The sequence below is a fragment of the Ailuropoda melanoleuca genome, chromosome 5 (genome assembly GCF_002007445.2).
Source record: "Ailuropoda melanoleuca isolate Jingjing chromosome 5, ASM200744v2, whole genome shotgun sequence".
Taxonomy (NCBI): domain Eukaryota; kingdom Metazoa; phylum Chordata; class Mammalia; order Carnivora; family Ursidae; genus Ailuropoda; species Ailuropoda melanoleuca.
In genome coordinates, this window is record NC_048222.1 from 38584934 (window position 1) to 38593590 (window position 8657).

Below are 8657 nucleotides of genomic sequence, written 5' to 3' on the forward strand. Positions count from 1 at the left end.
AGTTGCCAGTTTCACAACACTGCAAGACCTTGCAAGTCACTCCAAGTTCCTACAGGACAAAAAAAGCCCAACTATTTATACAACGGTGTTTAGACATGCCCAGCAGCTTGAACTTTGATCCTTTGGTTACAGTCTGATATAATAATAATTTATGTAAATAATTATCCCATAATCCACAAGAGGGTTTTAAGAAGACTAAAACGTCAGCAAAAGATACCATGTATTGATAAAAACCATTTTCTGGATTTCGTTCTCTCTAAAACAATTAAAAAAGAAGTTTTCAGGTGCCTGGGTGGCTTAGTCAGTTAAGTCTGCCTTCGGCTCAGGTTGTGATCCCAGGATCCTGGGATCGAGTCCCACACCCTCTCCTTGTTCAGCGGGGAGTCTGCTTCTCCCACTGTCCCTCCCCACATTTGTGGGCTCTCTCTCTCTTAAAAATAAATGAAATCTTTTTTAGAAAGTAAGTTTCCATTTGAAACACATTATTCAGATTCAGTTAACTATTTCAAGCATGAACTAAAATACAGCTTCACTAGGGGACGCCTGGGTGGCTCAGTCGGTTAAGTGTCTGCCTTCCACTCAGGTCATGATCCCAGGGTCCTGGGATCAAGCCCCGCAGCAGGCTCCTTGCTCAGTGGGGAGCCTGCTTCTCCCTCCCCCTCTGCCTGCTGCTTCCCCTGTTTGTGCGCTCACTCTCTCTCTGATAAATAAATAAATAAAATCTGAAAAAAGAAAATAAAATACGCACTCACTAAACAAAAACATTACATCTCACAGTGCACGCTGTTGGGTCGTTTCAAACTTTAAACAAAACTCCACTCCCAGGGTCACCCAGCTTGGCTGCATTCGAGAAGTCAGGTTATGTGTTCCATCTTTACGACGGCTACACTGTTGATCGTGTCACATCTACTTTTTTAAGCTCAAGAACGCCTGCTGCCACAGGAGGGTGGGGACACAAACTGTAGCAAAGTGAAAGTAAACAATCCCGCCGCCTGACAAAACAACTCCCGAAACGAATGCACATGGGCGGGTCCGCGTGTGGGGAGCCAACTTTGTAGCTGGAAGTTCTCCAAATGAACATCACCGTACGATAAAGTGTTTATTAAAGGAGAGGTAATAGAACTGTCCTTGTGGAAGCTTCTGCACTCAAACTTGTGATTACTGTCATGAAGCCCCACTTGCTTCCACCTTAGGCCAAGGAAAGATTTTTCGCGGAGGAGAATTTTATGGCTGGCATTGCTTATAATCGCCAGGGCACAGTGGCGATCAAAGCAGACCGAATTTCTGGCAAACTTGCTGGTTTTTTTTAACTCCTCTGCACCTGCTAATTCCCTGCACTAGAGGCCTGTGCCCCTCACCCCACCCATCGTACACAGGCCAAGACACCCCAGCAGCCCCCGGAGGTGTCTTTCTGAGCTGGTTGGTAGCAGAGAAATGCTATCCATTTCTCCTGCGCAGACGATGAGAAGCCATGACGGAAGACGTCGTCCTCATTGCTTTGGTATCCGGAGCCACATTTATAGCTTACCGTGTCGGACCTTATGGCATTTTAAGTTCCGCCCTTGGTGTCAGTAGAATGTCCCCATTTTCAACTTATTGTTTAAAAGTTCTCAAAATGACCTCCCTCACCGCCTAATGAACTGACAGCATCCTACTCTTTAAATTTCGTCTTGGGATTTCAGTGGCGTGAGGTAGGGCACCAAACCACCGGTTTACCACAGTCCCCGCCACTCCTTAAGCCTTGCCTCTGGGACCTGTCTCCATTGTATCTACTTTCCGCTTAGCCTCGGAGAGTCTTTTTTTTTTTTTAAAGATTTTATTTATTTATTTAACAGAGACAGACAGCCAGCGAGAGAGGGAACATAAGCAGGGGGAGTGGGAGAGGAAGAAGCAGGCTCCCAGCGGAGGAGCCTGATGTGGGACTCGATCCCAGAACGCCGGGATCACACCCTGAGCCGAAGGCAGACGCTTAACGACTGAGCCACCCAGGTGCCCCGAGCCTCGGAAAGTCTTTGAGTTTTCAATCCACATATGCGTTTTCTTGTCAGCCAACTCAAGTCCAACTGTGAGGGGGCTTGGTCCCGCTTAGTCTGGAGAAGAGGCGCTTTGATCCGGAAAGAATGACACTTTATATCCAGCCTGAGCCTCTGAAAGTCTTTGAGTTTTCAATCCACATATGCGTTTTCTTGTCAGCCAACTCAAGTCCAACTGCGAGGGGGCTTGGTCCCGCTTAGTCTGGAGAAGAGGCGCTTTGATCCGGAAAGAATGACACTTTATATCCAGCACTGTGCCAGGCCCTTTGGCATTTCCTCATTCTTTTTTACAATTTTATTTTTAAGTCATCTCTACACCCAACGCGGGGCTCAAACTCACAACCCTGAGATCAAGAGTCATATGCTCTACTGACTGAGCCAGCCAGGCACCCCAGCATCCTCTCATTGAACCCCTCAATAATCTGATGAGAAAAGAAGCGGCACCATCTATAACCAAGAAGCCAGCGGCTCTGAGGGGTTCAGTGTCCCATCCGACGTCACAGAGATTCCAGGTAGCAGAGCCAGGGTGGAAACCCAGGCGGGTCTGGAGGCTGCTCTGATCCTAGAGTGAGGGGGAAGCATACTGGGGTTCTCCCCAGGGGAAAGGGGGACGTCCTAGCAAAGCGATAGCTTCTACTCTCCTGCCCCCTCTTCCTGGCTCCATACACAGCTGGCACACAGATGTCCACCTGGAGGCCAGGCAATGCCCACCCCAGGGCCACATCGCAGAGGGCTGTGCTGCCTCTCAGACTCTGTCTTCAGAGCAACGTCTGCTGGGTTTCATGCTCAGCTGTCACAGTCTTGAAATTCTTCATAATGTTTGAACAAGGGGCCATACCACCATCACCTAGACCAACAAGTGACAGTGGCAAGATGGACCATCCACCAGCAGGCTCCCCCACGCATGTTAACATTGGTGCCATGTGCCCAGAGGACACTTTGCACCCAGCAAAGGCTTCTGGGAGTCACCACCCACAGACCCCAGCTCCTCCTTGCAGACACTTAGCGGCCAGAGTCCTTTGGCTTCATTGATACCCTAATCTGCCCGAGCTTTGTCTGGACAGTCACTGCAGCAGCCAGAGGTTGGTCTCTGCAGCTGAGTGAATCAGCAAATATTTATCAAGCACTGTGCTAGAAACTCTGATGGAGAACGAACGAGTGGCTTTGCTGGATGGTCCAGTTTTCAAGTATTTTTAGTCACCGATACCCTAAAAGAAGGGGAAAGTAATATTTGTTAAGATTCTATTTCTCTCCTGTCCTGGAAAGTCATGAGGTGGACATAACAGTGAGGCTGTACAAACACAGACCTTGAAGCCAGAGACTTCTGGGTTTGAATCCCAGCACCACCCCGACTAGCCCTGTGACGTTATGCAAACCACTCTCCTCTCTCGGCCTCAGTTTCCCCTTTACAACACAACAAGCCTTCCCCCTGCCCAGCTCATAGGGCTCTTTAAGGATGAAATGAGCTAATGTATAACAAAGAGCTTTGTTGACTGTGCAAATGTTAGATTGTTCTTTCAATAAACATTTATTAAGCATTTACTCTGAGCCAAAGCCTGAGTTAGGCATCAGAGTCTCTCAAATGTAAACGTCCTGGGCTCCCTAGGATTCTTTTTTTTTTTTTTTTCCAACTGAGGTGATATTCACATGACATGAAATTAACCATTTGAAAGAGAACAATTGAGCGGCACTTAGTGCATTCACAATATTGTGAACCAACACCCCTACCAAGTCCGAAACTGTGAAAAGACGGTACCCACTAAACATCACCCCCTTTTTAGGGTATGTTTTCTCTTGCTATCATTTCATCCTTCCTCAGAGCTGATTTCCTGGGTTGGATAATAGCTAATGTCCCTCTGGTCACCTGCGATGCCAAGCCAACCCCCAGATCCAACCTCAAGCTTCACAAGTTGACACCCACTTTCCTCTGCCAGCGCTGGGGAAACCAGAGCCCCGAGCCTGCCGTTTTTAATGACGCCAGGGCTGGAAGAGCAGGTAATCACTGTGTATTTCAGTAAATTACCTCTCATAAAGGAGCGATCATGTTTGTTCATGTGCCCTTCTTTCCTGGAATCAGCTCCCTGTCTGCCAGCCTTGCCTCTTCCCAGCAGCCTGTGCGCTTGGCGAATGTCCGCCCTGTCAAGCTGGGGGAAAGTCAGGTGCAAGGGGAGGGGGCGGTGTTTCGGCAAATATTGGACTTGGCCACACGTGCTGTCCATATCAGGAACCCGATTGGCGTTATTGATTGACAGATGTGGGGACCAACTGTTTGGAAAGCTGAGCCCCCTCGGATTGGGGTAGGTGTTTCGGCAAACAGCCCTAATACTGGGCAAACAGGCCTGTTGGAAGAAGTGCCTGGCATGTTAGCAGAGCAAACCAAGCACTGAGCAAACAGCTTAAAAGAATGTGGCCACCTCCATGTAACCTCAACCGAGGTATTGATCCCACCGGAGGTGGGAGAGGGGCGGGAGAGGGGCTGAGCGGGGAACAGAGAGATACACGCCCCGGCAGAATGTAAATGTTATCTTTAAGCTGCGGCTGTCAGGGCCCTAATGGGCATCTGTTTGGAATTTGTCTTCTTGCAAATCTTTAAATCCAGGTCAGGGCCACGCACAGAATTCAATAACAACTTTTCAGAGAGAACGGGCCCTGGGACTGATCTCATTTTTCCTAAGGCCCACTGGGACTTCCTGTTCCTCCTGGAGGTAGCAGCCTTGGATGGAAACTTTCTAGGGGCAAGGCCCAAGCTGGAAAGAGACAAGTCTTCTGAACATGAGTCAGAAGGCTACGGGAGAGAGAAGGTGCTTTCTTTGATCCCTGAGCTGTCCGTACAGGAGAGCTGGTGGATGGAAAGAATCCCAGAATCGGGGCCAAGTAACCCGGTCTTGCTGCAGCTGTTCGCTCCACTTGGCTGGCCTTCCATCCCTCACCTCCCTGGGCCTCGGCTTCTGCCTCTTACAAGTAGGGCACAAAGACCCTGCTGGGCATATGCAAAGGTTCAAGCCAGGCAAGCTCACTCGGGACGGGAGTACACTCTGTAGCCAGAAAACACTGCCCCTGGCTCAGCAATTGAACAGTTTGCTGGGGTGCCCCTCCTGGGCCCAAAACCTTCTGACATTACCACCGTTGTTCCAGGCAAGTGACTGGATGGAAGACGGAGAGGGGAGGGAATAGGTGATGTTTGCAAATTCCTTGAAAAGTCTAAAAACCATGCTTGCTTTCCTTTTGGTATTTCTGGAAAAGAACAGAGTGAAATGTACTTGCTTCTCAGCGTTCTAAGTGAGGTAAGAGGGCTGTGATCGGATAGCATCCCTTATCTACAACTTCTCCTCGAGAAAAGCCACAGAAAAAGGAAGACCTTCTTCTTTGCCCTCCCACCCCCTTCCCCAGCCTGGCCTGGTCCCCTGGTTGTGCCGATAGAGGCCAGGCATTGGCAGTAGTAACTCAGCCATCACCACCCCCCCCCAAACAAGGAGGGGGCAAACCCATGCTGAGTGCTGGCCCGTTCAGAAGACTGAATCCTGTCTCACCGTGGCCCTGAGCAGTGAGGGTAATCCCAGGCACTTACTTGGCACTACAACTTATAAGAATAGAGAGAACATATAAACCATTTTGGTCATCTCCAGCTTTTGGTGTCTGGTTTCACGGTGATAAGAAGAATCAAAGAAGGCTGTGGCTCAGAGAAAGAGCGTCCCCAATTTTAATGGATCTTTAAACAGGCACCAAATGGAAGGATGTCGGCGAGTGGTTAAGAGCGTGGGCTATAGTCAAGTGCAGGGGATAGAAATCGCAGCCCTGTCGCTCGCTAGCTGTGTGGGCACGGGCAAGTCACCTGCGTTCTTTAAGCTTCAACACCTTCCCTGTAAAATGGAAATAATAGTACAAGGGATTGTTATAAGTATGGAATAGGCTACTGTGTCTCGGCCCCTCAGTGCTGCCCTACACCCATGGTAAGCCCTCAGCAAATAGTAAGGACTCATTATTATCTCTTTGACGTGGGTCGGACGGACCCTAGCACGAGCTGTCACTGCCAGTGTGAGGCTGTGGGAGATGCCCCTGTCCCCAGCGAGGAAATCCAGCAGCCTGGCCTCGAAAACCTACCATCAGACTGGGGTCAGCATGGAGCTTTCACCACGAAGCAGAGAAATGCACTAAGAGTGTGGCCCGTGAGAGCTTCTCAGGCTGACTTCCTCCCTAGACACTGCCAGGCTTTCTGCACACTCGACTCCAGGCAGCGAGAAGGCTGTAAAGACAAAACTCTCCATCACACAGATGGTCTGCTGCCCTCTGCTTACAGATCGGGCAGAGGAAGCCCCAGGGCAGGGAGGGACTTGCCCAAGGTTGCCCCATAGGTCAGATCGGGAGCGAGCAAGCCACTTGTGATGCTAAGGAAATGGGCAGAGGAGGCTGGGTCTTCCGAGGCAGAACCATGGACAGGTTATCCGGACAAGTGAAAGTCAAAGAGAAGGGGGTAGTGACCTACTTCATCCCCACTCCCCAGAAAGTTATTAATCCATCAGGGTTCCTCTACTGCGATTAGAAACAACCAGGAAAATTGTACCTGTGTTGACACCCTTGTTCTCAACCTCATGATGAACAAACACACCCTCGATGAAATGGCTATCTCACCTAAGAGCGTTCTCAAAACCGTCTGCTCTGGGAACAGGAGAGTAAACACAAGGACACACTGATAATCTAGGAGGGCGGTTAAGGAGAGATACTGTATTTCCCCAATCCCGCAGGGCCTAACATCTGGATAAATACAGAATATCCCCCCCACCCTCCCTTAAGGAAAAGGCTCTTAGCCAAGGTCATGCATTTATCCTGAGTCCCCTGCTGCTGTCCCAGCTCCTGGGCCTCCCTCCGGTGCCCCACTGTCCTCCCCGCCCCACAGAGCACAGACCGAGCACCGCCCCCCCAGCCCCGGCTCTCCCCGCAGCTCCAAGGGGCAGCAACGCTGAGGCTCACTGTCACGAACCAAAAAGAGTAAACAGAAGAAAACTTGTTCAATAAAACCACTGCTGTTTTCAAGGGTCAGGAGAGGATGCCCTCACTGGCCTGAAGGCAAGAAAACAGGGCACACGCGCACCACCACCTCCTTCCCTGGTCACCTTGGGTTCCAGACCTGGCTCCCACAGCTGTCGGCAACGTCCTCCTTTCCTGCAAGTGAAGATGGGGCCGCTCTGCAGACCTGGAGGGGATTCTGTCTGGGGCAGGAGTAGGTGTCGCACCGGCTGCTGGACCAGGCTTCCCAGGTGGAACGCACGGGAGGCAGGAGCCCGGCGAGCATGAACTTGGTAAGGGGTTTCTGGGGGCCTCAGCTCAGAGCGGCTCAGAGTATGCCTCTAACCCTTCCTGAACCCACACTGGGGCACAGGAGCCCAGAAACCCCTTATCAAAAGCACCTGCTTTGCCTTATCTGCTGAGACTCCCCACCCCCACTCCCTGCACTTGAAAGGCTAAGTCACAAGGCAGTGAAAGGACTGGCCCCCATTCTGCTGCTGTTTCGTTTCCCCACGCGTGCCACACTCCCAATGCTGCTGGAAATGCAGGTCCTCGGAACAGGAGAAGCTGTTCCCTCCTGGGTTTCCACTTTCTCACCCCATTGCTATGTTCATAATTACCAACTGCTTAGAGGAAAGACAATGAGACTGAGTCCCCTGATAGGAGAGTTAATGATTACAAGCCAGGAAAAGAGGGAGTTGTTGTAAGCTGACCCCATCCACCTGGACCCTGGTAACTAGCACTGTTTTGGAAACACCCAAGTTGGAGCAGTGTTTTCACTGGAGGAGCACCAGCTAATTACGATGATAATGTGAACGACACAGCCTCGCTGATGAATCATTGAATAAGCTGAGCGACACTAAGAAAGCCCCATTGCTGGGGCACCTGGATGGTGCAGTCGTTAAGCTTCTGCCTTCTGCTCAGGGCGTGATCCCGGTGCTCTGGGATCGAGCCCTACATCAGGCTCTTCTGCTGTGAGCCTGCTTCTTCCTCTCCCACTCCCCCTGCTTGTGTTCCCTCTCCCGCTGGCTGTCGCTGGCTGTCAAATAAATAAATAAAATCTTTAAAAAAAAAAAAAAAGAAAGAAAAAGAAAGCCCCATTGCTAATCCATCCCCAGAAGGGACCTCCTCGTGGTGCCCAGATACGACCCATTATGCTAAGATCACAGTCCTCTTGTAAACCGCTGGGTCTTCCACACAGACTTTACAGGTCTTCAGAACCTTGAACTTGGAAATGAGTAAATGAGTAAACGCAAATATGCACTGGAGCAGGCCCGGCCTCCCGGGCAGTCATGAGGCCCCGAGCTCAGAAGGGGCCCCACGTGGTTTCATGCTCAGCTGTCACTGTCTTGACAAAATTTCTGAACGGGGGGCCCCCAGCATTTTCGTTTTGCGCAGGGACCTGAAATTATGTCACCAGGCCTGCACCGAACTCAAAGAAAAAAAACAAGACGACGCTAATGGAAAGTGAGACTCAGGAATCCATATGTCAACCCCTTTGCCCTCATTTGAGTCAAATGCCCCATTCTTTTAAAATTCTGAGAAAGAGAAAGTCTGAGCTGCAGAACTTTTTTTTTTTTTTTAGGAAAGGATTTTATTACATGAGAAACCCCGTATGAA

At 50.3% G+C, this 8657-nt stretch overlaps 1 long non-coding RNA gene across 1 annotated transcript; it reads right to left on the minus strand.

Moving 5' to 3' along the window:
* Positions 1-2144: 2144 nt before the first annotated feature.
* LOC117802341 lies at positions 2145-7630 on the minus strand. Its single transcript, XR_004625556.1, has 5 exons — positions 7145-7630; positions 6135-6276; positions 5866-5893; positions 4057-5267; positions 2145-3241 (listed from the first exon to the last, which is right to left on the minus strand). It is a non-coding gene; the product is annotated as an uncharacterized LOC117802341 (long non-coding RNA).
* Between the last annotated feature and the right edge of the window lie 1027 nt (positions 7631-8657).